This window comes from Coturnix japonica, chromosome 31 (genome assembly GCF_054131305.1).
Source record: "Coturnix japonica strain WE chromosome 31, WE-NBRP24, whole genome shotgun sequence".
Lineage (NCBI taxonomy): Eukaryota > Metazoa > Chordata > Aves > Galliformes > Phasianidae > Coturnix > Coturnix japonica.
The window spans coordinates 3,987,681-4,014,785 of record NC_140693.1 but is presented as its reverse complement, the minus strand read 5'-3'; the positions used below and the strand labels follow the sequence as shown (position 1 = coordinate 4,014,785).

The 27,105-nt window shown below is 50.3% G+C and overlaps 1 pseudogene across 1 annotated transcript in view; it reads left to right on the top strand.

Annotated features, from left to right (window-relative positions):
• The first annotated feature begins 2,760 nt into the window (after positions 1 to 2,760).
• Positions 2,761 to 27,105, top strand: part of LOC146755654 (obscurin-like) — a 30,194-nt pseudogene continuing 5,849 nt past the window's right edge. The window contains exons 1-5 of the transcript XR_014937963.1: positions 2,761 to 2,853; positions 7,500 to 7,564; positions 9,460 to 9,644; positions 11,526 to 11,828; positions 12,218 to 12,477. The product of XR_014937963.1 is annotated as an obscurin-like (transcript). The remainder of the gene's footprint in view (positions 2,854 to 7,499; positions 7,565 to 9,459; positions 9,645 to 11,525; positions 11,829 to 12,217; positions 12,478 to 27,105) is intronic.

Sequence of the window (27,105 nt, the reverse complement as noted above, 5' to 3'; positions counted from 1 at the left end):
CGAGACCTGGACAGGCTGGAGAGCTGGGCAGTAAGAAACCGGATGAGGTTTAACAAAAGCAAGTGTATAGTCTTGCACCTGGCTAGAAATAATTGCATGCACCAGTACAGGCTGGGGGAAGAGCTGCTGGAGAGGAGCTCTGCTGAGAGGGACCTGGGCATCCTGGTGGACGACAGATTGACCATGAGCCAGCAGTGTGCCCTTGTAGCCAAAAAAGCCAATGGCATACTGGGGTGTATCAAAAAGAGCGTGTCCAGCAGGTCGAAGGAGGTGATCCTCCCCCTCTACTTTGCCCTGGTGAGGCCTCATCTGGAATATTGTGTTCAGTTCTGGGCTCCCCAGTACAAAAAAGACAGGGATCTCTTGGAAAGAGTCCAGCGGAGGGTCACAAAGATGGTGAAGGGCCTGGAGCATCTCCCCTAAGAGGAGAGACTAAGTGAACTGGGTCTGTTTAGCCTTGAAAAAAGAAGGCTGAGAGGGGACTTGATCCAGGTTTATAAATACCTGAGGCGTGGGAGCCATAGTGGTGTGTCTGGTCTCTTTTCAGTAGTGCGTGGGGACAGGACTAGGGGTAACGGGCTGAAACTTCAGCATAGGAAGTTCCGCATTAATGTGTGCAAGAACTTTTTTACGGTGAGGGTGACGGAGCACTGGAACAGGCTGCCCAGGGAGGTGGTGGAGTCTCCTTCTCTGGAGCTATTCAAGACCCGCCTGGACGCCGAGCTGTGCAACATGGTGTAGGGAGCCTGCTTTGGCAGGGGGGTTGGACTCGATGATCTCTAGAGGTCCCTTCCAACCCCTACAATTCTGTGATTCTGTGATGAAGCTGCAGGTCCAGTTCTCTTCCTTTCAAGTTCTTTCTCCCATTTTTGTCTAATTCTTTGTCCTTTTAAGTTTCTTATTCCAATTTTTTTGTCCAATTCTTTTCCTTTTTACTTTCTTAATACAATTCTTTTCTCTATTTTTTGTCTAATCCTTTGTCCGATCTGTGTACATTTTGTGTCCATTTTTTGTCTTTTTGTCCCTGCCCCACATAATTACCTCACCTGGTGCCTATGCCAATTTTACTGTGGTCAGAATGACCTAGTCTCAAGTTTACTCTGTTCGGAAGCTTTCTTTGTGAAAGGCATTTTTTCCTATGCTACATACAGAAATACTGACAATTTATGCAAAAACACAACCTACCTCTCACACCTGGAATCTATTACTCAGGGACGCTGTAGGGGACGCTGCACAGGTTGGCAGTATTGTGTGGAGCTTGGGGGCAGACGCTTACTTCTGCTCTGAGCAGATACGAGGGCCCAGCCCCCTTCCTCTCGTGGGCTGTCTAGGTCTCTGACCTGCAGCTGAGCAGCTGGATTGGCTCCTCCCACTCGCGGGGACTTAGGATGAGGCTGTTTGTCTGTGGTGGAAGTAGGCTCACACCTCCCCCTACCTGTCTCCCTCAGAGATTCCCAAGAGCTCCTCAGGCTGCTGATTTCTTGCAGCAGCCTGGCCATCTGCTCGAGCAGCTCCTTGAGCAGGGTACACCGGCAACCAGGTTCTTTTAACTAGCTCGTAGGTATGGTGAGATGTTTCCTTTATTGCCATCTAAATGGAAATCACAATGAGACGGGTGGCTTGCTGCTGTTCTTCTCCAGTGCCAGAGAAGTCCACGTAGCCCAGCACTGTGGGAGGCGGTTCCTCCCAACACCGCTTCAATCCACTTTGCCCAGCCTCCATTTTGTGCTGGGGCCAGAAGGCCGCACTGCCCCACAGCGCAGAAGGCCACTGCCCCACCCTCCATGATGTGCAGGGGGCACAGGGTCTCACTGCCCCATAGCGTTCAAGGCCACTGTCCCGCCCTCCATTATGAGCTGGGCCAGAAGGCCCCACTGTCCAATAGCACTGAAGGTCACTGCCCCGCCCTCCATTATGAGCTGGGCCAGCACACAGCACAGAAGGTGCTGGCGCAGCACCCCCAAGGCATTCACTGTCTGCACACCCTTGCGACAGGGACGAGAGGCAGTGGGCGCTACGGGGTCAGGGGCATCTGTCCTTGCAGATCCCACGAGTGAGAGTGAGAGTGATTGTTGGTGGCCTTTGGCTACAGCTTTTGGAAGCTGAAGGTCTATTCAGATTCCCATGGCCATGCTGCGAGGCATTGCGGGACGGGGACAAGCCAAGTGCAGCCGGCCCTCTCCCCGCCGGGGTCCGGCACAGCCCCCAGCCTGCGCTGCGCAGCAGGAGGAGAACAGCTGGGAGCTGGAGGTGCTGCAGGCCCAGCTGGAGGGCGAGCGGCTCCACTGCCAGGAGCTGCAGCGCCGCTGGGCTGCCGAGAGATGTGAACTGCAGAAGGCGGCAGAGCGGGAGCGGCAGCTGCTGACCGACCAACTGCGCTGTGCCTGGGAGAAGCAGCAGGCCCAGGAAGAGCAGCAGCTGAAGGAGTGGGTGCAGCGGCAGCGGGTGACGGGGACCCGGCAGCTGCTGCTCTGGAAGGAGGCCGAGCTGCGCGCAACAAAGGAGCAGCTGCAGCGTGATTGCGATGCAGCCCTGCGCCAGGCTCGGGAGCTGCAGCAGCAGCTGGCCAAGGTGCTGAGGAACCCCCCCAGCAGCGAGGCGGCCCATGCCCAGCTGCAGGACGTCCTCAGCAAGCTGCGCTGGGAGACGGATGGTGAGCAGCCCGCCTGCATCCGCCACCTCCAGCGTCAGCTGGAGCTGGAGAGGAGGCTCTTCACCTTTTACATCGTGGGGAGCTGGGCAGACGTGCTCCGTAACGCAATGTCCTGCTCCCAGGACAGAGAGGGAGCTCTGCGCCGCCACCGTGCAGAGCAGGGCTCCAGTCAACCGGCCATGAAGGACGCTCACGTCCAGGTAAGATGACACACTGAGAGAGTGGGGATTGTTCAGCCTGGGGAGGGGGGGCTCTGGGGAAACCACAGAGTGGCCCTCCAGTGCCTGAAGGAGAAGAGGGGAAAGCTGGAGAGGGACTGTTTGTCTGGATGAGATATAAGAAGAAAGATGGGGCACCATGAGGGGGAAGAGGCGCTGGCACAGGCTGCCTAGAGAGGCTGTGGTTGTCACATGCCTGGCAGTGCCCCAGGCCAGGCTGGAGGCACCTTTGGGACACCTGACCTAGTGGAAGCTGTCCTTGCCCTTGGCATGGGCTTGGAACAGGAGTGTCTGGAAGGCCCCTTCCTACACAAACCATTCTGTTATTCTATGATTTTCTGGTTCTAGGTGCCAGACACAGCCAAGGAAGACCTGGGGCTCCCGGGCAGCCGACCCTCTCCCTGCCGGGGCCCGGCACAGCCCCCCGCCTGCCCTGCGCAGCGGGAGGAGAAGAGGCAGGAGCTGAAGGCACTGCAGGCCCAGCTGGAGGGCGAGCGGCTCCGCTCCCAGGAGCTGCAGCGCCGCTGCGCTGCTGAGAGACGTGAGCGGCAGGAGGCGGCAGAGCGGGAGCGGCAGCTGCTGGCCGACAAACTGCGCTCCAAGTGGGAGCGGGTGCGGGTGTCAAAGCTGCAGCACCTGCGGGAGCAGAGCCTGAGGCAGTGGCAAGCAGAGATCTGCCAACTGCTGCAGGAGAAGGAGGCCCAGCTGCGCCAGATGCAGGAGCTGCTGCAGAAGCGGCGCAACGACACCATCCGCCAGGCATGGCAACTGCAGCGGCAGCTGGCGGAGGCGCTGCTGAGGTGCGACAGCAGCAGAGCGGACCGCAGAATGCAGCAGGAAGTCCAGCGGCAGCTCTGCTGGAAGTCCCGTGCAGAGCAGGCCGTGGAGAGCAAGCGCCTCCAGTGTGAGCTGCAGGAGCAGAGAAGACGCTTCCTGCAGTACATCCTGGAGCACGTGGAGGGGCAGCCACGCGTCTTCTTCAACAGGGCCAGGGCCTGCCATTGGGCTGTAGCAGAGGTGGGTGTTCAGGCTACAGAGCAACAAGAGGCCTGCCCACCTGAGCGCAGGGAGCAGCAGGAGCAGAACACCCATCTGCTGAGTAAGCTGAAGGAGCTGCAGAGACGGTGCAGCCTCCTTGAAGAGAAGAGCAGAAGCTCTCAGCAGATATGGGAGGAGGTGGAGTGGCTCAAGGACAAGATGCGTACGCTCTGCCTCCGTACCCAGCAGCTGCTGGAAATAGTCTGGCAGCTCAAGGAGGCCTCTTGCGCATCCAAAGACACCACAGAGAAGGCAGAGGTGGTCAACCAGCTGCAGGGAAAGCATTTGGAAAAGGAGGCTGCAGAGCAACAAGAGGCCTGCCCACCTGAGCACAGAGAGCAGCAGGAGCAGAACACCCACCTGCTGAGTACGCTGAAGGAGCTGCATAGACAGTGCAGCCTCCTTGGAGAGAAGTGCTGCCTGCTGAGGAGCAGAAGCTCTCAGCAGATGTGGGAGAAGGTAGAGCGGCTCAAGGACAAGATGCGTATGCTCTGCCTCCGTACCCAGCAGCTGTTGGAAAGAGTCCGGCAGCTCAAGGAGGCCTCTTCCACATCCAAAGAGGCCACAGAGAAGGCAGAGGACGTCAACCAGCTGCAGGGACAGCATCTGGAAAAGGAGAATGAGACGGCCAAGGAAGACCTGGGGTTCCCAGGCAGCACAAGCAGCAAGCTGCTGGAGCAGTGCAGCTACCTCCAACAAGCCCTGAGCAACCTGGAGAGGCACTGCCAGGCCCTGAAGGCCCAGAACCACATGCTGAGAGACCTCCAGCAGGCTGACATCAAGCTTGGAGCGCTCAGCAAGCGTCTGGAGGAAAAATGCACACAGCTCCAGGAGATGGGGAAAAAGCTGAGGCCACACAGAAATCCCAAACAGGAATGCCCCGATCCCCAGGAAAAGCCGGGGGAGTCAAAAGAGTGGCCAGTGGCAGTCTGCATCTACATTTTCGCAGACCATCACCACCAAAACGAAGATTCTTAGATCGTCACAGCTACAAAATCCTTATGAGGGCCCTAATGAGGACCCAGAAAACGAGCTTCCACTGACAGCTGGACAATACGTTTACATCTGTGGAGACATGGATGAGGATGGCTGGTTTCTGGGAGAGCTGACGGACGGCACAAGAGGACTGGTCCCTTCCAATCTGGTGGAAGAAGTTTCAGATGATGACCTGGATACCACCGTGCCTCCAGGGCTTCATGATCTCCTGCTGGATACCGATGACGAAGAGAGACCAGGCAGCAGGAGCAGGGGCAGAAAGTGATGGTCACCATCCAGAAATCTGTGTCCGTGTGTTGGCTCAGCCTGGGGGACGCCGAGATTCCTCTCCATAAGACAGCAACATCCCATCAAGATTCCACCTTTCTGGATGAAGGCTACCTCATGCTCCACTTGATGTTCAAGTGGAGTGTGGTCCATCAGCAGGAAGGCCTTAAAAATTCATCCCTTGTAAGACTGAGAATTTATTACACTGGACTGGACTAAAACAACAAAAAACAACCAAAAACACCAAAAACACCAAAACAACTTTACAAAATTTATATACTATATATTATTTATATATTATATATATTATAATATATGATTATATAATATATATATTATAATATACATAATATACATTATATACATAATATATATAATATAATAAATACAATAATAAATAATATTATATTATATATATTATAATATTAAAAAACTTCTAATAAAAATAACCAAACCCAAAATGTGTGTCCAGTCTTCTTGTTTTTAGACAGTCTGCTTTTGTAAAGGTACAAGGAAAGGTAGAGGCTGAGGAAAGCCTCCAAAGTCTTTCTCAAGCGCTCTACCTACAATTATTTGGAATCAAGAGAGAAAGGAATCATCACTGCTTGCCTCTGTTCTTTGGGACACCTGAAGTACCTTGGAAGGCCACACTTCCTGAGCCCTACAGACAGTCTGTTTCAAAGCAGCTGTTTGATCATTTCCATTGGGTGACAATGCATAGCGCTTGCATCGTCTGCAGGCACGGACTCAGATGCAAATCCACATCCTTAACTGTAGGTCCGTACATCCTTTATATACATGCTCCAGCTCCCCCTTGAAATTTTCTTTCTGTCCCTACATGTCAGCAGGGCAATTAGCAAGTCTCCTTCACGTCTAGACACCAACTGCCCATACAAGTGTGTGTGATAATGCACACGGCTGCGGCCAGCACTCTGTGTAAAGAGAAACTGTCAGAGAGCTGCACATCAGGGAGGGGTTCCTTGGTCTCAGCCTCTGCTTGCTTTTCTGGCTGGCTGTGAGGGACGCTCACGACCAGGTGAGACAGTGGAGATCCCTGGGAGACAGGAGAGTTACATTCCTTGGAGCCAGATGTGAGCTCTTCATTCTTGAGAGTTGAATTCTCTTCTGGTGACACAGCCGGTGAGACACAGACAGAGGGACGCCAGTGGACTGTGTGTTCTTGCCCACTTGTGTGTATGCACATGGCTGTGAGCAAGGCTGTGCACATCTTCATGCACAAATGAGCGTGCACGGAGCTGTGGACAGTGCTGGGGTTGCACACATGTGGGTGTGCACAGGTGAGTCCATCAGTGCACGCATGTGGGAGGGTGTGCAAGGATGAGGTGGTACGTGTGTGTGCGTGTGTGTGCAAGGATGGGGTGGTACGTGTGTGTGTGTGTGTTTGTGTGTGTGTGTGTGTGTGCAGGGATGGGGTGGTACGTGTGTGTGTGTGTGTGTGTGTGCAGGGATGGGGTGGTACGTGTGTGTGTGTGTGTGTGTGTGCAGGGATGGGGTGGTACGTGTGTGTGTGTGTGTGTGTGTGTGTGTGTGTGCAGGGATGGGGTGGTATGTGTGTGTGTGTGTGTGTGAGTGCAGGGATGGGGTGGTACGTGTGTGTGTGTGTGTGTGTGTGTGCAGGGATGGGGTGGTACGTGTGTGTGTGTGTGTGTGTGTGTGTGTGTGCAGGGATGGGGTGGTACATGTGTGTGTGTGTGTGTGTGTGTGTGCAGGGATGGGGTGGTACGTGTGTGTGTGTGTGTGTGTGTGTGTGTGCAGGGATGGGGTGGTACGTGTGTGTGTGTGTGTGTGTGTGTGTGTGTGTGTGTGTGTGTGTGTGTGTGCAGGGATGGGGTGGTACATGTGTGTGTGTGTGTGTGTGTGTGTGTGTGTGCAGGGATGGGGTGGTGGCCATTTGCACGAGCACAGAGGTGTGCAAAGCGGTGGGCGATTGCTCCGTTGAAGCAAGAAGCAAGCGTGACAGTGCTCCAGTTGTAAGGAAGTGCATTGCTGGAACAGGGCAGAGCTGAGCCTGCAACTGCAGCCTCCTTTGCACAGCCCAGCTCTCAGAGGGTGAGACAGTTGTGCTTCCTGAGCAGCTCAGGGACGTTGTGGACAGAAGCAGCCGAGTCCAAAGTTCCTGGTGTGAAGTGCTCCGAACATCGGGCTCTCTGGGCGAGCTCCCGGCTGACAGCACTGCTCCCCTCTGCCCTCGCCCGGGCCTGCTGGGAGCTGCAGGGCCTGCTGGGAGCTGCAGGCCCCGCAGGAACTACCACTCCCAGGATGCTGTGCGGCAGCACCGGGCGCCGCCATGACAGTGCTGTGTGCAGTGCTGTGCAGGGCTGGGCCTGTGGGCTCAGGGCACCGGGTGCTCCTTCCCTGAGCCTGCCAGGAGGTAAGGCACCGTGAGGGTGGTTTGGGGGAGACCAAAAGACGTAGAGAGGACGTAGGTGGGACATGGAGGTGAGATAGATGGGGCATGAACTGGATCTAGAGAGAGGGGTGAGAAGGCAAGGTGGATATCCGACAGGTGGGGACAGGGGCCTGTACAGGTCAAGGGCCAAGTCCAGCTCTGCAAGCACAGCAACATGTCGGGGACGCCGGGCTGCGGCTGGGGATGGAGCAGAGCAAGATGGAGAAAGGGGGGAACATTCAGGGAGCGAAGAAATCTCCAAGTGGGGCTTTCTCCATAGCTCAGCCTGCAGCGCAGCCACACGACCTAGGCAGGCCTCAGACTGGGATCCTGCTGCTGGGTGCTGCAGGGTGCAGCCTGGCTCAGTCCTCTCTGCACCTGGGGACTGATGGCTGTGTCTGGGATGGCAGTGAGCCTCCTCCACTCCAGGCTGAGCCACTCAGCTCTCCCAGAATTCCCGTCCATCCCCCTTTCTCATCCCTCCATTCCCACGCAGAACTGACTGAGGAGGGGAGAGATGGGTCCAATGGTGGTGGCAGATCTGGGACACTGCCCTTTCTGCTGCCCAGACTGGGGAGGTGGGCTTTGTAACTGAATAAATGGCCGCAGGCAGAGGTATAGCAAAGTGAATGCAAGGCATAATTGAACATACCAAACAGTAAAGAAATGACAGTATTCCCAACCATTTCCCACACTAACAATTCTTTCTGATCCCACCCCCTCAAACTCCCACCCCCAATCAACTTCTCGCCCCCCCCTCCTGCTCCCTCCCACCAGTAGTTCCCTCCCTGTGCAAAAAAACCTCCCAGCCCCCCGTTGTAATCCAAGAAGAATGGCAGCAGCCATGGATCAAGAGAAGGACTTGACAGAGCAGCAGCTGTGGAGCAGGATAAAGAGCAAACCGTGTTGGTGGTGGATGCGACAGGCAGTGCCAGCAGGGCGTCCCCTGCTTCAAAGTGCACCTTTCCTCTCTCACCCACCACACATTCTCTCCTGCATTCAGGGTCTGAGGGATTTCTTCCAGTTGTACTCCATATCCACGTGGCCAGTGCGTGATACAGAGCCCAAGTGGAACACCTGCTTGGAAAATGAAATCAACTCTCCCATTCAGTTCTATGAGCGTGCGCCTTCCTCTCAAGTGATGCGTGATCATATTTGAAAAATCCAAATTAGTTGGATATAAGAGAGGTAATAGCATCATAACCGAGCAATACTAATACATTCAATGATTATTCCAGCAGATTCCAGCACCATTGGTAACATCAGACCCCATTGGATTCACATCCAATCTATTAACATAGTAGAAGCACAAGATAACCTGGATAATGCCTAATAACTCTCGTTCCTGAGACAGTAGTTGGCAAACCTGAAGGCAAAAGGTCAGCGCGCTAGGACAAACAGCCAGACAGCAGTATGGTTAAATATGGCTGCGTCCATCGACTGCCCGAAAAGCCATGCAGGCAGACAGACGAAAACATTTAAAAACCACACACACTAACTGAAGGATAGCTATTGCAATAACAACCCTAAAACCCCCATTGAAAGCCGCGAGCTACTCATTCTTTTCCTAGAGGTGTCCTTGGTTCTTATACTGTTTCTCCTGCTCCCTCCACAGCTGCTGCTCTGTGAAGCCCTTCTCTTGATGCATGGCTGCTGCTCTGTAAAATTCTTCTGGTATTACAACGGCCCCCCAGATTCCCACCCCAATAATTCCTTCCTCCAAATTGCAACACTGAATTTCAGAGTGTAACATTATCAGTACAATTTCTCCCCCAGAATTGCCACCCCACCAAGTTCCCTCCTCATCTCCCTTTCTGCTCTTCTCGTCTGCGTGTCTTCCTTACTTTCACCCTGTCCTTTTTCTTCTGGTGATGGAGATCTTCAGGCTGGAGGAGCTCTTGTCTTGCTGCAGCCACCCCAGCATCTCTTGCCAGCTGTGCTGTGCCCGAACTCATCCTCGCTGATCCATGCCAGCCGATCATCGATGTCTGCCATGTCCTCCGGGCTGCCTGCGCTTGTTGTCACTGCTGGAACAGCAGTCTGGAAAAGGCAATCTGGAAAAGTAAGTTCTTCGTACTTGATAACTTCTCAGTTCCTTCTGATCTCGATATACAAAGTAGTTCCAAGTCCCTGTAGCTTTTGTGTTTTCTTTTGCAGAAGGATTCTGTGATTCTGTGTGATTCTGTGATCTTTGAGATCCTTTTCAACCCAGGCCATTCTATGACTGTACAGTTCCATACTGGAACAAATATAAAATGCTAACTATGTAAAACATGGAGTCAAACCTGTGTGATTTGTCCACACCAGGAGGTGATTAGAAAACAATTTGTAAGCTACAAAGTTGCTTGCATGAAAGGAAAAGTAAATAAAACTACAAGAATAAGGGAAAACATTTCTTCCTGAAAATAGGAAGAATAATGGACCTGCCATGAAATTTGGGTGAAGCTGCCTGATTTTATGAAGCTATTCCCATTATTTTCTTGGTGCTGTGTTTCCCAAATGAGTGGTTTCTGGCTCTGCTGCAGCACCAGTCTGCATGTGAACATCAACTCTATTCACCATCTGGGAAGATTAGGACTTCCCTTCTCCCACCAGCACCACTGAATTACAGTTACTCAGTGATTAAACAAAGGAATCCTTAAAGAAGGGTTTACAGCTGTCGTGTTGTCTGAAGTGCTTGGGGCATTCTGATGCTATTAAGCTCTATGTATTAACAAGTTCAAAAAGAAAAGGTAGGCATCTGATTGTTGTGACAGTTTCTAAGTGATTTGGAAAGCTGTACCACCCAACCACTCCTTCTATTTGATGGAGGTGACAAAGCTCAGTTTAATTTCTGACTGCTGTTTAAATTCTGAAGCTCGAGCTGGTTCCTGGAGCAGAAAAAGCTCGGAAGCTGTCCCTCCTACAAGCAGGCACCTCTGAGCAAAATATGACATCTCAGTTTCTGATGGTAAGGTCAGGAGATCTGATTCCAGCGTCTAGCTTTCGGCTTCATGCTATGTTAGTGGGGCCTTTGGCATCTAGCACTGACCAACAGCAACTGACAGGCTGGTAATAGTGCACCCCAAAACAGTTATGTGTCTATTTATGTTTTGAGGGAAAATTGTATTGCATTGAGATTTCCTGTTTTTACCCTTTGCAGATCTAACTAGCTGCTGGAAGAATCCTGTACGCCATGTTCACACCATTTTCAATCAGCTGGATGAGTCTGTTGTTGGCACTTTAATACCATTTACCAGGCAGGCAATATGTATGGAGTATTTGGCTCTCTCTACAGTCATGAATATTTGAGTATCTTCAACATGTGGCTCATTGCTTCCATTTCAGGCTGCCCAGAGAAGCTGTGGGTGCCTGTCCTTGCTTTTGAAGGCAAGGTTGGATGGGTGATGGGCAGCCTGAGCTGGTTAGTGGGCAACCAGCCCATGGCAGGGTGTTTAGAACTGAATGATCTTGAAGGTTTCTTCCAACCCAAGCCCTCCCATGATCTTATGATTCTGTGATTTCATTCAGGTTTATTGAGATGAGTTCTCCTGAATGTGCTGTTCTCCATATGATTATAATTGGAGTCCAGATGGGTGACTTAAACCAGACACCAAACTTTCTAATGGCCAAAATTAAATGAAATCAATCCTTTACTGTGTCAGTAGTCTGTAACTAGAGCCCATCAGGTAATTCCCAGCCTCCTGCCTGTATCAGTGGCTGCACACAGTGAAAAAGTTCGATGGGATTTTAACCTCTAAAATGTTCCAAAGCAACCAGAGGGTGAATATATTCACTATGCAAATACGTGCAGGAATAAGCTTGTCATGTATGTCCTCAGGTACCACAGTAGTTAATGGTGGGACTCAGTAGGTCATGCTGAAAGTTGAGTCTGCTGATCTTGAAGGTCTTTTCCAGCCTACATGACCTTATGCTAATATTTCTGAAATTTATTTCTGTTCAGCTCCCAGAAAACCTCCCACCCAGCCCCCAGCTGACCCCGTGGTGAAAAATAAAACAGAAACCTCAGTGACCCTGGCATGGTCCCCTCCGAAGATGCACCGCCCCATTCCAATCGATGGCTACATTGTGGAACGCAAGAAACTAACTGGCTTCACCTGGGTGAGGTGCCACGAGTCTCATGTCCCTGTCCCAGAGTTCACGGTGAGCAATCTGTCTGAAGAGGCTGATGATCAGTTCCGAGTGTCTGCAGTCAATGTGCATGGACAGAGCCTGTATCTGGAATTCCCAGGGAGCGTGCACCTTGGTAAGCACAAAAGCCGCAATGGAAATGGGTCAGTGTGTGCTGAGCAGCTGTGTTGGTTCCCTAAAGATGTTTCCTTTGACTTTAAGGATAGTAGTGCATTAACACACCAAAGGCTTTCCTTTATTCCTAATTCTCCTATCTCATATCAACCTCCAGCTACCACTAAAGTGATACAAGTTCTATTTCTGTGACAGAGACATGAATATCCTTATCTTTTGATATCTCACATGTGCAAGAGGCAGAACTTTCTGTAACAGACCTTAAGCACAGAAGTGCACTCATGCAAAGGGAGAAGTAGAAATGTACCTATGATTTAATCTTCCATCTCTAAATGAGATACCAGACTTTCATCTAAAGAGCATTAAGACATACATGTTGTTCTTCCTCAGACCCAGTCCTGGCTGTGAAATCCCCCCTAACAACTGGTGAAGCTGTACCTGGAGGGGATGCCATGTTTACTATTGACCTTACAACAACGTGTCGTGGCACTTGGTACCTCAGTGGTAAAGTCTTACAGGAAAGCGAGACCTGCATCATCAAGAGAACCCAAACTACTCACAGCCTAATCATAAAGAACGTTACCAAGAACGAGGATGGAGCAGAAGTGAAATTTGTTGCCAAAAATGTTGATGTCAGCAGCAAGATGAGAGTGAGAGGTATTTGCTTTGATCCTTCTCCTTTCCTCTTACAGTCAAGGCATAGTTGCTGTGATCTGATGATTAGAACTGGGGCTGCAGGCATTCACTGACTGTACCAAATACCTGAAATTGCATCCCATGGACTGACGTGAGTCCTGGTAATGACCTAAACATGATAGCACTGAGTGTAGGGTAAGCCAATCTACCCAGCTGCTTGGTATCTGAACCAGATTGCTCCATGCCAGCTGATGAATGTCTGCAGTTCACAGCTACTGGCCAGTGCCTTCAGTCAGCAGGTTTACCACTGCATCACCATAGAGCAGTACTTTCAGCTCCAGGTTCAGACAGCCTTTCTGACTGCACTGGAATAGTTTAGAAGTAGGGGAGCAATCATTCCAATAATATCTCTATCAATCAGCTTTGCATGACAAAATAAAACAAATAAAGATTCATTATGGGAGGAGCTGTTTGTCATTGGGTGGAAACCTCCGCAGAAGCATGTTTAGAGCATTATTAATCAGTAGAAGGAGATGTTTGGTTGATTTTTACTTAGTAAATCCGGCAAGAAGACCAAATGAAATATCTTGAATTGCTCAGCACTGACACAATGATGAGTGCAGGAACAGAAGGTGATACTTTTTCAGAGATGTTGCAGCAAACATTGACCACGTTAGCCTGATATAAATTGAAATAACGCGGCCTTTGCTCCTGACAGGTGCTGCAGTGAGATTTACCAAGAAGAGCAAAGATGTAGAAAAGATCTCCGCTCAGCTGCGTGAGGAAGCCAAACTGCAGGCTGAGCTTTCAGACACAGGTGCTACTGTGGAGTGGATGAAGGATGGGAAGGAGCTCAAGGCCAGTGAAAAACATGAACTGCACATTGTGGGGAAGAAACACACCCTGAAAATTCACAGCGTCTCCATGGATGATGCTGCAAGTTATCAGTGCATCTGTGAGGGGGATAAAATGTTCTATCAGCTTTCAGTGAAAGGTATGTGACAGTCTGGGCTGTCCTCTTCCTGCCCAGGGCCAGCAGACTGCATTCACCTGACTCCCCGACAGTCCAGCTGTTGTCAGACAGCATCTGGGGTGTTTTCAGTGGCTGTTTTGACTTGAACTGGCCAATCTGCTTTGTAGAGCCATTTGATTTCTGTGTTCTGTCCTGTGATTCGTCCCTAAGATATAGAGGAAATCAAGGGAAAGATAGGAAAAAGAGCATCCCAGTCTTCCTGTTCTTCTCCCAGGGTGGCCACGAGAGATGATGTAAACAGCTCTTTTTGTAGCAGTGATCCAAAATGTAGAAGAGACCTGTGAAGAGTCACAGAGATGTTTACTTAGCTGTCATTCCATGGTGGGCTTTTTCTTGCACAGATGTGGAGAGAAACTGAACTTTCCCACGCAGGTCTCTGTTTTGCTGCAGGGTGTAGGTCTGATCTCTGAGATCCACACGCTGGGCCTTGATTGCAATAAATGAGAGCCCTTTGTTTGCTCCAGTGGAAGACTTTCCATTTCTGCAGTACCCTCTGCAGATGACACAAATGCAAATGCACCTTCTTCCCAGCAACAATTGCCTTTTTTTTTTCACACTGAGTATGCATGAGGCTCTTCATCATATTCTGCTGGCTTGTCACCCTTGTTGATCCATGGAGAAACAACAAAGCCCTAGAGTAGTGTATGCACTTTGGCATTGGAGAGCTTACTTAATTGCTTCTTCTCAAAGAACAAACTCCAGAGAGACATGGAGAAAGCTCCAAACAGAACTGAATAATGGGACTAAATTGATGGAGAGCAGAACTTCCTGCCAAGGCTTGTCAGCTAGTCTTAATTTTGCTTTTCTTCTCTCAGTCATGTTAGCATAATATTTCATACTGGCAGGTCTGCCCCCAGAATTAATTGAATTCGCTGATGGACGTTTCCATGTGCTTTGCACTGTAATGTGACTATCAAATGAGTAATCAATGCTGTTATTTTAAAACCTGTGTTGGCAAGCTGTAAGACAAACAACTGCTGTTGGTAGCTTGGTTACTGCAGAATCAGCTTTCGTGTATCTCATAGATAGGGAAGAGACCCTGAAGGGTCAGCTAGTTGGACTCCCCCGCAATGAACAGGGGCACCGCAGCTCCATCAGGTGCTCTGAGCCCTGTCCAGCCTGACTTTGAACATCCTCAGGCTCACCAATCTTATACCCATGCCACACACTCGCAGTATTTCACCATTCAGCATCGCCACTTGTGTCTTCTCTTGCTGTAAACCAGAGCTAGCTGGTAAATCATCTGCTGTGCGGGTCAGCTGTGTCTCTCCCATGGGCATCACGTGGCTGCTGGGAGGCTCTGAACAGCTGCAGCCAGAGGTGTGTCACCCGCTGGGCCTCGTGCCCAAAGGAGCCCACAGGACAGTGTTGTTGCAGTTTGTCATGCACTGCACTGCCATGAGACTTGACGTGCCAGACATCCTCTGACACGTGACCTCCTGCATCCAGGCAGGACATCTGAGATGTCTCCTTCAGCCTGACGTGGCTGCAGTTTCACACTGGTTTTACTAAGGAAGGAGAAGGCACATGGATGAAACTCTTTTCCTGCTCTTCCTGGCATTAGCTCATAGTACAAGTCAAGCACTGTCAGGTCAAGCCTGGAGGAGTAATGCTTGTCACTGACATGTTCATGTTCAGGGTGGAGCTGGAGGGTAAAATAACACAAGAAATTGTCATTGAAATTCAATATCTGTGAAATTCAGCTGGCTGCATTCACAGAACCTGGCGTTAAGATCTGTTTTCTGGTTTCTATCTTGAGCCTATTTTCCATAACCCAGTCCTCATTTATGAACTGAAGCTCTACTGAAAGCCTTTCGCTGTGTATGCTCATGCTGCAGCGCAGCGCTTGTGACCTTTAACAGCACATTCACGTTCCTCTGATCACAGGATCCTTAAGGTTGATTAAGACCCTCTAGTCCGACTGCTCACCCATCACCACCGTGATGCTCACCATCAGCTAGCTAAAAACTCAGCAGAGATGATAGATCAAGCACAACACTGGATTTGGGATGGCTAGAGATTCCTAAGATATTGAAGGATTGCTTGCAGGTGGTGTTGGCTCAGGTATTCACCCTGCATCCCACCTCCTGTTCTGTTTGGTTGAGAATCATGCATTCTGCAATTTCACTTTGTAATTCAAAGACCCTGGCTTTATCTGTTGACAAACTGATCTAAAACAAGCCAAGAAGACTCCGTTGGAACTGGTTGATGCAGAACAAAGGACATCCCCAAAGGACAAGTTGCACTGTTTGATGAACATTATTGGATGAGAGCTAAGCTAAGATTTAAAAAGTTCTGGGGCTGTCTCTGAACATCAAATCCAGAGGAAGCCTGCATGATTCCCTGAGAATGGATACCTCCTACTTTGGTGTAGGGTTAAGGGAACACTAGCAGTAACTCCTATCACAAAATGTCACATGGCTCAGACAAAATGCCATCAAGAGGGCTTAATTAGGAGCACCAAATGGTCACAAGATGGTCTTAGGGCAGGGAAGTAATCTATCTATGTGATATTGATTGATGCTGTTAGTTCTTAACAGCTTGACTCTAGAGGGACTGTTCTTCTTTGGTCACCTAGTTTTAAAAGAATAGATGGCTCCTGTCTATTACAATTTTTAAGGCATTATTTGTTCACTGATGCCATAAATGTGCCTGGCATAGCAATTGGCCTTGGTATATTCAGCTCGGCGTCCAGTCGGATCTTGAATATCTCCACAGAAGGAGACTCCACCACCTCCCTGGGCAGCCTGTTCCAGTGCTACGTCACCCTCACCGTAAAGAAGTTCTTCCGCATCTTCGTGCAGAACTTCCAATGCTGAAGTTTCATCCCATTACCCCTAGTCCTGTCCCTACACATTACTGAAAAGAGACCAGCCAAGCCACTATGGCACCCACACCTCAGGTATTTATAAACCTGGATCAAATCCCCTCTCAGCCTTCCCTTCTCAAGGCTAAACAGACCCAGCTCGCTAAATCTCTCCTCATAGGGGAAATGCTCCAGGCCCTTCACCATCTTAGTGGCCCTCCGCTGGACTCTTTCCAAGAGATCCCTGTCTTTTTTGTACTGGGGAGCCCAGAACTGGACACAGTATTCCAGAGGAGGCCACACCGGGGCAGAGTAGAGGAGGAGGATCACCTCCCTCGACCCGCTGGCCATGCTCTTTTTAATACACCCCAGGATGCCATTGGCCTTCTTGGCCACAAGGGCACACTGCTGGCTCATGGTCAATCTGTCGTCCACCAGGACGCCCAGGTCCCTCTCAGCAGAGCTCCTGTCCAGCAGCTCTTCCCCCAGCCTGTACTGGTGCATGCAATTATTTCTACCCAGGTGCAAGACTCTACACTTGCTTTTGTTAAACCTCATCTGGTTTCTTACTGCCCAGCTCTCCAGCCTGTCCAGGTCCCGCTGAATGGCATCACAGCCTTCAGGCGTGTCAGCCAATCCTCCCAACTTCGTGGCATCAGCAAACTTGCTGAGGGTGGTCACTATCCCCTCATCAAGGTCGCTGATGAAGATGTTGAACAAGACCGGACCCAGCACAGACCCCTGGGGGACGCCGCTAGTTACAGGCCTCCAGCCAGATTCCGCACCACCAACGACAACCCTCTGCACTCTGCCAGTCAGCCAGTTCTCGACCCACTTCACCGTCTACTCATCTATCCCATACTTCCTCAGCTTTGTTATAAGGATGTCAAGGGGGACAGCATCAAAAGCCTTACAGAAATCAAGGTAGACTACATCTACCGCTCTCCCCCTGTCCACCCAGCTAGTGACATCTTCATAAAAGGCCTACAGGTTGGTCGAGCACAACCTCCCCTTGGTGAACCCATGCTGAGTACTCCTGATAACCTCCTTTTCTCCCAGTTGTCTGGAGATGGCATCCAGCACAAGCTGTTCCATCACCTTCCCTGGGACAGAGGTGAGGCTGACCGGCCTATAATTACCCGGGTCCTCCTTCTTGCCATTTTGAAGACAGGAGTGACACTGGCCGTCCTCCAGTCTTCAGGCACCTCCCCAGTTCTCCAAGACCTCTGACAGATTACTGAGAGCGGCTCAGCAACGACCTCCAGCAGCTCCCTCAGCACCTGTGGATGCACCCCATCAGGTCCCAAGGATTTATGGACCTTAATGTTTCCTAGGCACTCACAGACCACCTCTTCCCTGACTAAAGGGAAATCTCCCATTCCCCTCACTCTCTCATTAACCTCCAGGGCCTGGGATTCCGGAGGGAGAGCCCTTTCACTAAAGACAGAAGCAAAAAAGGCGTTCACTATTTCCACCTCCTCAGCATCCCTCCTCTCCCTGGAAGCACTCAAGGCCAGGCTGGATGTGTTGTGAGCAACCTGGTCTACAGCGAGGTGTCCCTGTCTATAGCAGGTTGGAACGAGGTGATCTTAAGGGTCCCTTCCAACACAAACCATTCTAAGATTCTAGGACAGAAAAACAGGCCAGCTCTCCCACATTGTTTCAGTGTCATTTACTTATAAAACAAGCTCTGGGACAACCCGAGAAGGTATTTGTTCCACGTGCAGCATCACCTGTGATAGAAACCAAGGAAGCCTACAGCAGGCCTCAGGACTCAGCAAGCCTTTTTGGCTCAAAGCAGGGCCAGCTGGAGCAGCTTACCACGAGTGCACCCAGAAGGGCCTCCATGCAGCTGCAGGCTTGCCGCATGTCATTGCATGTCATTGTGATGCAACAGTGGGTGAGCGTGACATAAAGCTGCAGGCTGGAACTCTGGCTGGGGTGGCCTCAGTTCGCTGCTGCTGGAGCGAGAGGTGGTAGCGGAGGGTTGCAGCTCTCAGAGAGTTCCTACCAGGAGCCATGGAGTGCTGTTGCAGTGCTGGATTCCGAAATCCAGATGAATTTCTGAGCAGAGCGGGGAAGAGCGGAAAGGTGAGCACTGCTACATCAAGAGAGGGCTGAGTGCAGTAGCCTGGGGTATGCAGGGCTGCTCTGGGGCTGTAGATGCTCTCCAGAGGCTGAGGGACACTTCTCCTCATGCTGGTGCTGGAGAAGGCTTGCAGGGAATCGCACCTCTCTGCACATCCCAGCATCGGTTACAGAAGTGGGGAGGGAGCTGCCAAAGGGAGCGGAGGTGGGCTGGAGAGGGGAATGGAGTGTCTGAGTGTCCAAGCGTGTCTTTGTCTTTCTAGCTCCGACCCAGAGGACAGGAAGTTGGAGCAGGAGGTAGCTGGCTGTTGGACCTTCCACTCGGGGTTAAAATCCCTGTGCAGCCCGGCACCAAGCTCCTTTTCGCCAGGAGAAAGCTGGGGGAAAAGGTGAGAGGAGTAAGGAAGCGTCAAAAAGGGCTCTTGTTTCCTGGGGTTGCCGCCATGCCAAGGAGGCCTTGTGTTGGGATGCCAATCCCATGTGTTGGGATGCTGGGGCCAGGCACCCATCAGGCACAGAAATGTGGAGACCGGGTCGTTCCTGGAGGAGGGTGCAACCCTCTGCTCTCCCTCTTGGAGGACTTAGGAAAACCCAGACATGACTGTTTGGGAAAGAGGCAAGAGGCCAGCCTGTGGGTGTGAGCAGCTTGGAAGTGTCTCTGTCTCTTTGCTGCTCTCTCCTTCCCCATTCACACTCTACAATACATCTCTTCCAGCTCCACCAGCCTTCTCCTCAGTTTGACCTGAGAGATCCGTACAGTCGCAATCTGTGCACAGAGTACAACAGCCTGCATGACCCGCATCTGCGGGAGTTCCACAACCGCAAAAACAACCTGCGGAACCTGAAGAAACGGGGCTTGGTCACCGAGGATGGCGACGTAAGTTTGGCTGTTGGGCTGACCAACACGGGTCTCCTCAGGAGGGCTTTCCAGTCTGCCAGGCAGGGGCCTGACACTACAGCCATCTGTCATTGTCTCTTCTGTAGGTTGTCTGCACTCTGAAGGAGTTCAACGAGTACAGGCAGTACCTGACCAGGCTGAAGCTGGAGAAAAAGCAAGCAAAGAGGCGAGAAGAGGTAGGCAAAGCCCAGTATTGGTAGGCACGTGTCAGCAGCATGGCACTGAGGGCACGGGCTTTACTTGATGGATCTGAGGGAGATGGGGAAAGCAGAAAAGGTGAGGGGCGGGCTGGTGGTCTAGGCATTGAGGCATGGAAAGGACAGCTCAGCTCAGAGCTGAGCTAGCACAGCGTGCTGGTGTGAAGGCAGCCTGGAAAGTTGCTTGCTTACAAGCAGAGCACTGTGGCAGCCGTTCTCTTCTGCCCTCATTGCAAGGCTGAAGCAGTGTGCTTGCCCTCTTCTGCGTAAAGCAGCAGTACTTAGGGTGGGAAGCACTCTCTAAGACAAGACCAAGCATAAACCCTCTGTTCCCTTCCAGGATGAGCTTCTTCAGGAGATTTCCAATTTGAAGAAATCGATCCACAGACTACAGATGGCCAGGGACAAGTTCCAGCCCGGTCCCGTGGATTACATTGCGAGTTCGAAAATCAGACCCACAATGCTTCATAAACCAGCTGGCCCCTCTCCTTCATGCTATAATCTTCTGTCTGGACAATGCAGAAGGAATGTGGCTTTGATGGAGCGTGGCCTTCAGGGAGACTCATGGAGCACAGGGCGTGCAATGAAGCTGCCTGAGAAGTCACCCAAACCTGCGTTGGGCAGGGAAGGCTCCAAACTCCCCAGAATCATCCAGACTACTTCTGCGTCAACAACAAACTCCAAACTCCCCAGAAGCATTCGTACTGCTTCTGACCCAACAGCAAACTCCAAACTCCCCAGAATCATCCAGACTACTTCTGTGTCAACAACAAACTCCAAACTCCCCAGAAGCATTCGTACTGCTTCTGACCCAAAACCAAACTCCAGAGTCCCTAGAAGCATCCAGGCCCCAGTGAAGGGAAAAGGAAAAAAAGGGGAAAACAAGTAGAGAGATTGGCCAAAAACCAAAACAGTGGCAACAAATTAGTTTTAATTGGCTTAATTAATTTTAATTTGTTTAATTCATTTTAATTTGTTTAATTAATTGACCAAAGATGATACCAGAATGCAAGATAACACACTACAGTACAATATATCATAATTAGTATCAGAATTAGAATTAAAACCAATAAAAAAAATTAAAAAATAACATTACAAAGTGTGTCCGAAAACTGAAGTCCTTATTCGAAAGCCGAGGTGAGACAACCCAGGGAGTTCTCGTGCTGCTGGGATCAAAAAGGAAAGGGGAGATCAAGTGATATACGGATGGCTTTTATCTTTTGCACTGAACATAAAGGGTGACAGAGCAGCAAGCAATCCTCTGGGGGATGTAGTTGTTCTCTGCTGGGGGTACATGCAGTGTTACAGGCTTGGGACAGAATGGCTGGATGACTGTGAAGAGGAAAGGGACCTGGGGCTGTTGGTCGATGCTCTGCTCAACATGAGCCCACAGTGTGCCCAGGTGGCCAAGAAGGCCAAGGGCATCCTGTCCTGTATAAGAAACAGTGTGGCCAGCAGGAGCAGAGAGGTGATCATCCCTCTGTACTCAGCTCTGGTGAGGCCGCATCTCAAGTACTGTGTTCAGTTTTGGGCTCCTCACTACAAGAAGGACATGGAGGATGAGGTCCTCACAGGGGACTTCAACCACCCTGATATCTGTGGGAGGGACAACACAGCATTGCACCAGAAATCAAAGAGGTTTCTGGAATGTGCTGATGATAACTTCCTCTTCCAAGTAGTATGGGAACCTCAAAGATCAGGTTAGGAAAGCTAAAACCCAGGAAGAACTAAATCTAGCTGGGGACAGAAAGGGGAACAGGTATATCAGTGATTAAAAAGAAGGTAAGCGAGGATGTGGGCCCTCTCTGGAAGGCAACTAGAGGCCTGGTCATGAGGAATACAGAGAGAGCTGAGGTGCTCAATGACTTCTTTGCTTCAGGCCTCACTGGCAAGTGCTCTAGGCCCAGAGCCCAAACTGCAGAAAGCAACAGTAAAACTTGGAGAAGGTGGATCTGTAAGTGCTGTAAGTGAAGATGAGGTTCTAGACCATCGAAAGAATCTGAAGCTGCACAAGTCCAAGGGATCCATCCGCAGGTTCTGAGGGAACTGGTGGATGAACTTGCCAAGCTGCTGTGCATCGTATTTGAAAGGTCATGGCAGTCTGGTGAAGATCCCACTGATCAGAAAAGGGGAAACATAACCCCCCTATTCCGGATCGGGAAAAAAGAAGATCCAGGGAACTACAGGCCAGTCAGTCTCACCTCTGTGCTTGGTAAGATCGCGGGGTAGATCCAACTGAAGGCCCTAATGCACCACACGGAAAAATAAAGACAAGGTGGCTGGTGGTAATCAAAATGGTTTCACCATGGGCAAGTCAGACGTGACAAACTTGGTGGCCCATGTCAACTTCATGAAGTTCAACAAGGACAAGTGCCCTGAGTTGGGGAAATCTCAAGCACAGATAAAGGTTGGGTGGAGAATGGCTTGAGAGCAGCACCGAGGAGAAGGATTTGGGGGTCTCAGATGATTCAGCACGAGGTGGCAGTGTACGCTTGCGGCCAGGAAGGCCAAATATATCCCAGGTTTCATCAAGAGAAGTGTGACCAGCGAGTCGAGGAGGCGACTCTGCCCCTCCGCGCTGCTCCCGTAAGACCCCACATGGAGTACTGCGTCCAGCTCTGGGGACCCCAACACAAGGACACTGTGCTGTTGGAGCAGGTCCAGATGAGGGAAATGGAGATGATCAGAGGGCTGGAGCACCTCCCCTAGAAGGACAGGCTGAGAGAGCTGGGGCTCTTCAGCCTGGAGAAGAGACGGCTCCAGGGGGACCTTATAGCAACCTCCCAGTATCTGAAGGGAGTGCATAGGAAAGCTTGGGAGGGACTTTTTATAAATGCATGTAGTGACAGGATGAAGGGAAATGGTTTTAAACTGGAAGAGGGTAGATTTAGAATACATACCAGGAAGAACTTTACTGTGAGGGTGGTGAAACACTGGAACAGTCTTCCCAGTGAGGCTGTGGTTGCCTCACAGAATCACAGAATTGCAGGGGTTGGAAGGGACCTCTAGAGATCATCGAGTCCAACCCTCCTGGAAAGCAGGCTCCCTACACCACGTCGCAGAGCTCGGCGTCCAGTCGGATCTTGAATATCTCCACAGAAGGAGACTCCACCACCTCCCTGGGCAGCCCGTTCCAGTGCTACGTCACCCTCACCGTAAAGAAGTTCTTCCGCATCTTCGTGCAGAACTTCCAATGCTGAAGTTTCATCCCATTACCCCTAGTCCTGTCCCTACACATTACTGAAAAGAGACCAGCCACGCCACTATGGCACCCACACCTCAGGTATTTATAAACCTGGATCAAATCCCCTCTCAGCCTTCCTTTCTCAAGGCTAAACAGACCCAGTTTGCTAAATCTCTCCTCATAGGGGAAATGCTCCAGGCCCTCCACCATCTTAGTGGCCCTCCGCTGGACTCTTTCCAAGAGATCCCTGTCTTTTTTGTACTGGGGAGCCCAGAACTGGACACAGTATTCCAGAGGAGGCCCCACCGGGGCAGAGTAGAGGAGGAGGATCACCTCCCTCGACCCGCTGGCCATGCTCTTTTTAATACACCCCAGTATGCCATTGGCCTTCTTGGCCACAAGGGCACACTGCTGGCTCATGGCCAATCTGTCGTCCACCAGGACGCCCAGGTCCCACTCAGCAGAGCCCCTCTCCAGCAGCTCTTCCCCCAGCCTGTACTGGTGCATGCAATTATTTCTCCCTAGGTGCAAGACTCTACACTTGCTTTTGTTAAACCTCATCTGGTTTCTTACTGCTCAGCTCTCCAGCCTGTCCAGGTCTCTCTGAATGGCAGCACAGCCTTCAGGCGTGTCAGCCAATCCTCCCAACTTCGTGGCATCAGCAAACTTGCTGAGGGTGGTCACTATCCCCTCATCAAGGTCACTGATGAAGATGTTGAACAAGACCGGACCCAGCACAGACCCCTGGGGGACGCCGCTAGTTACAGGCCTCCAGCCAGATTCCGCACCACCAACGACAACCCTCTGCACTCTGCCAGTCAGCCAATTCTCGACCCACTTCACCGTCCACTCATCTATCCCATACTTCCTCAGCTTTGTTATAAGGATGTCAAGGGGGACAGCATCAAAAGCCTTACTGAAATCAAGGTAGACTACATCTACCGCTCTCCCCCTGTCCACCCAGCTAGTGACATCTTCATAAAAGGCCTACAGGTTGGTCGAGCACGACCTCCCCTTGGTGAACCCATGCTGAGTACTCCTGATAACCTCCTTTTCTCCCAGTTGTCTGGAGATGGCATCCAGCACAAGCTGTTCCATCACCTTCCCTGGGACAGAGGTGAGGCTGACCGGCCTATAATTACCCGGGTCTTCCTTCTTGCCATTTTGAAGACAGGAGTGACACTGGCCGTCCTCCAGTCTTCAGGCACCTCCCCAGTTCTCCAAGACCTCTGACAGATTACTGAGAGCGACTCAGCAACGACCTCCAGCAGCTCCCTCAGCACCTATGGATGCACCTCATCAGGTCCCAAGGATTCATATTCAGTGACTGAAAGCAACAGTTGTTGCTCTAAGAAATGCAATACTAAGCTAGGTCTGCCTGTAGCTGACAGCCATCAGCTTGCTCCTCAGGCAGGTTCTGTCTAGATGGAATGAAGGGCATGAAATACTGATGTGCTCATCAAACGCTGCTTGTTAGCTTAGAGACAAGGTGTTAAATAGGTTTGTTCATGTATTGCAAACATGTTACTTAGCTGCCTTCATTCTAGCTTCAGAAGAACATGTGCAGAATACAGAATTGATTAAAAGAAATAAGAACTGTCTGCATAGAACTTACTCTTTCCTCACACGGGAGAATCAAACAGACGTTTGTATGTGAGTACCTCCAGAGGTGAAACTCGATCACCCAAATGTAATGAGCAGAGACATTACAATCAGTTCTAACTGTATCTTCATGCTGTGCTGAATAAGCCTGAGTCAGGATGTAAACCACTTTCTCTTTTTTTCTTCAGATGAAGCCATTAATTTTGTCAACAAGCCCAAAACGACTCCAGAAATATCAGTCAGTCCTTCTGAAGACCTGGAGCTGGTGTGTGAGGTGTCAGCTGCAAGCGGAGCTTTCATATGGAAGAAAGATCAAACAGAGGTGAAGCAGGACCAGAGGACAACCATCATCTCCCAGGGGACGCACCGCAAGCTCATGGTCATCAGCTCATGGTCATCACATCAAAAATGTGACCCTGAAAGACCAAGGGAGCTACAGCTGTGAAACAAAAGATGACAAAGCAACATTCCAGGTGAAAGTCAGAGGTGAGAAAATGCTTGGAATCCCAGAGATAAAGGAACGCTTCATTTTGTGTGTCTTGCATTTGGAGGATCAACTGACAGCCTCTCTGGTGCAAAACATTTTGGCTATAGGACTTTCTTTGTCATCTAGTGTCATAGCAACACTTTTCTACATGTGCTTTTCCATCCAGGAATGAATTACTGCAACAAACCATAGGCAAGGAGGGTAACTTGTGCAGCTCTTGTAGTCATCTGGTGTCTGCAGGGTTACAGTGCAAGAGCACACCAGGCATGCAAGGAGTGAGAAAATGGGAGGTGTTTGAAGAGATCTGGTTACAAAATTTGAGTGACACAATTAGGTGGAAAATGCAAATAATCAGACTCATAAATGGCCTGGGTTGCAAAGCCCCACAGTGCTCATCCAGTTCCAACCCCCTTCTTCCTATGTGCAGGGTTGCCAACCAGCAGCCCAGGCTGCCCAGAACCACATCCAGCCTGGCCATGAATGCCTGCAGGGATGGAGCATCCACAGTCTCCGTGGGCAACCTGTTCTAGAGGGCCGTTCCCTTCTGATTTACTGGAAATGTAGAGAGACATGAGAAGAAAAAAAGATAAGGGAGGAGGTTCAGCAGTGCATGCAGATGTTTTAAATCTCATGTACAAATCTGCTATCAGACTGAGAAATGTTTAGCTTTGTGATATGATGTGATATGATATGAAATGAAATGATATGCTTATCATTTCCCAAGGCAAAATAGAGGGGAAAGTATTTTCCTGTCTTAATGAGGTATCACAATGCTCCCTGTGAAGGGCAAGTATAGTGAAAACGGGGAACTGGAGTAAGCTCTGCAGCAGACTACAGCAAAACGGTGTGACTGTTGTGATGTCCCTGCAGAGAAAGAAGATGTGTTTACAAACAAGGACAAGGTACAAAAGGAGATGAAGGCTGTACTGACTCAAAATGCCACGCTGAGCTGCGAGGTGGCCCAGGAGAAGACGGAGGTGAAGTGGTACAAGGAGGGGAAACTGATCACCTCGAGCAAGAAGTTCAAGGTGGAGTCAGAGGGCAAACAGCGTCGGCTGGTGGTGAGCCAGGTGGAGAAGAAAGATGCAGGGGAGTACAGCTGCGAGGCTGCTGGCCAGAAACTCACCTTCAAGATTCATGTAACTGGTAGGAAACACATTTTGGTTGATATTCTTTGATTATTCCATAGTCTGGCTGTGGAAACGTCTGTGTGAATGTGTCCTCTTGATTCTGCCATGAAACTGTTTTGGGGAGGATGAAAAGAAATGCTTACAAACGTGCAGCTAAAATGATTATTTGCTTTTAACAATGTTTTATCCAGCTCTTCCCCTAGGACTACTTTTATCATCAGCTGTCCATGGATGTCCAACTGTGATTTGTACAATGTGCAACACTGCTCTACCAGTTGATATTTCAACAGTAGTAGTTACAGTTCTCTACTGTGGGTGCACTGAGGTTTGGTTGTCGGTGTCCTAAGAACTTTTAGTCAGAGGCATTGCACTTGCCTTTGGTTTGTTGAATCCCATGTTGACGACCATTCGTTCCATGTTCTGTAAATGTAATGACCAGTCATGAATCCATTGATACCTTTCTAATTGTACGTTTCTCATTAGTCTGAGAGTTTAGCATGGAGGCAGATCTCTCACTCCAGCTGCAGTAGAGATTGCTCTGGTGTCAGTATATTTTGCACAAGATCCAGTAAATTTTAACTTAGACTCCACATAGCCATGGGCACATCAGCTGCATTCTGAGTGACCATTAGTGAGCTGGCTGATGACGAGGGTTTGTCTTCTGTTTTATTTGTAGCTGCACTCTACTGGTTTTTGCTCATAAGTCAACTTGTTCTCTGTTAACTTTACAGTTCTCGTCTTGTATTCTGAGCTCATCAGGACAGGGAATCTGTTCTCTCCTCTTCTTTCTTATGGCAGTGAACACATTGGAGCTTAATCCTGGTCAAGGTTTGGCATTTGGTCAGCTATGTGGAGGAGCAACTGTACTGGGAGTCTACTGCCTTTCTGCTCACGCAGACCTGGTGTCCTTGCAGGGCATAGCTTGCGTTCTGTTCCCTTGTAAAGGTTGCAGTCTTTGCTCTCTCCATCTTGGGGCATTCTGCTCCTTCAGTCCCTGGTGTGCAATATATCTCTGCTCCTGTAGTAGACAGTTTTGCTGCTGCCTGTGGTGTAGACTCTAAACTATCAGCTTTTACGTTTCCCACACCATGTGGATGTGATTCTGGGGCCTTTGGATCTGTTCCGTGAGTTGTGTAGCTCATGCTTTTGGCTCAGGAAACTGGCAGTTTCAGCAAAGAGTGGATTACAGAAAGGGTAGATTTGGGAGGTATCTGTCA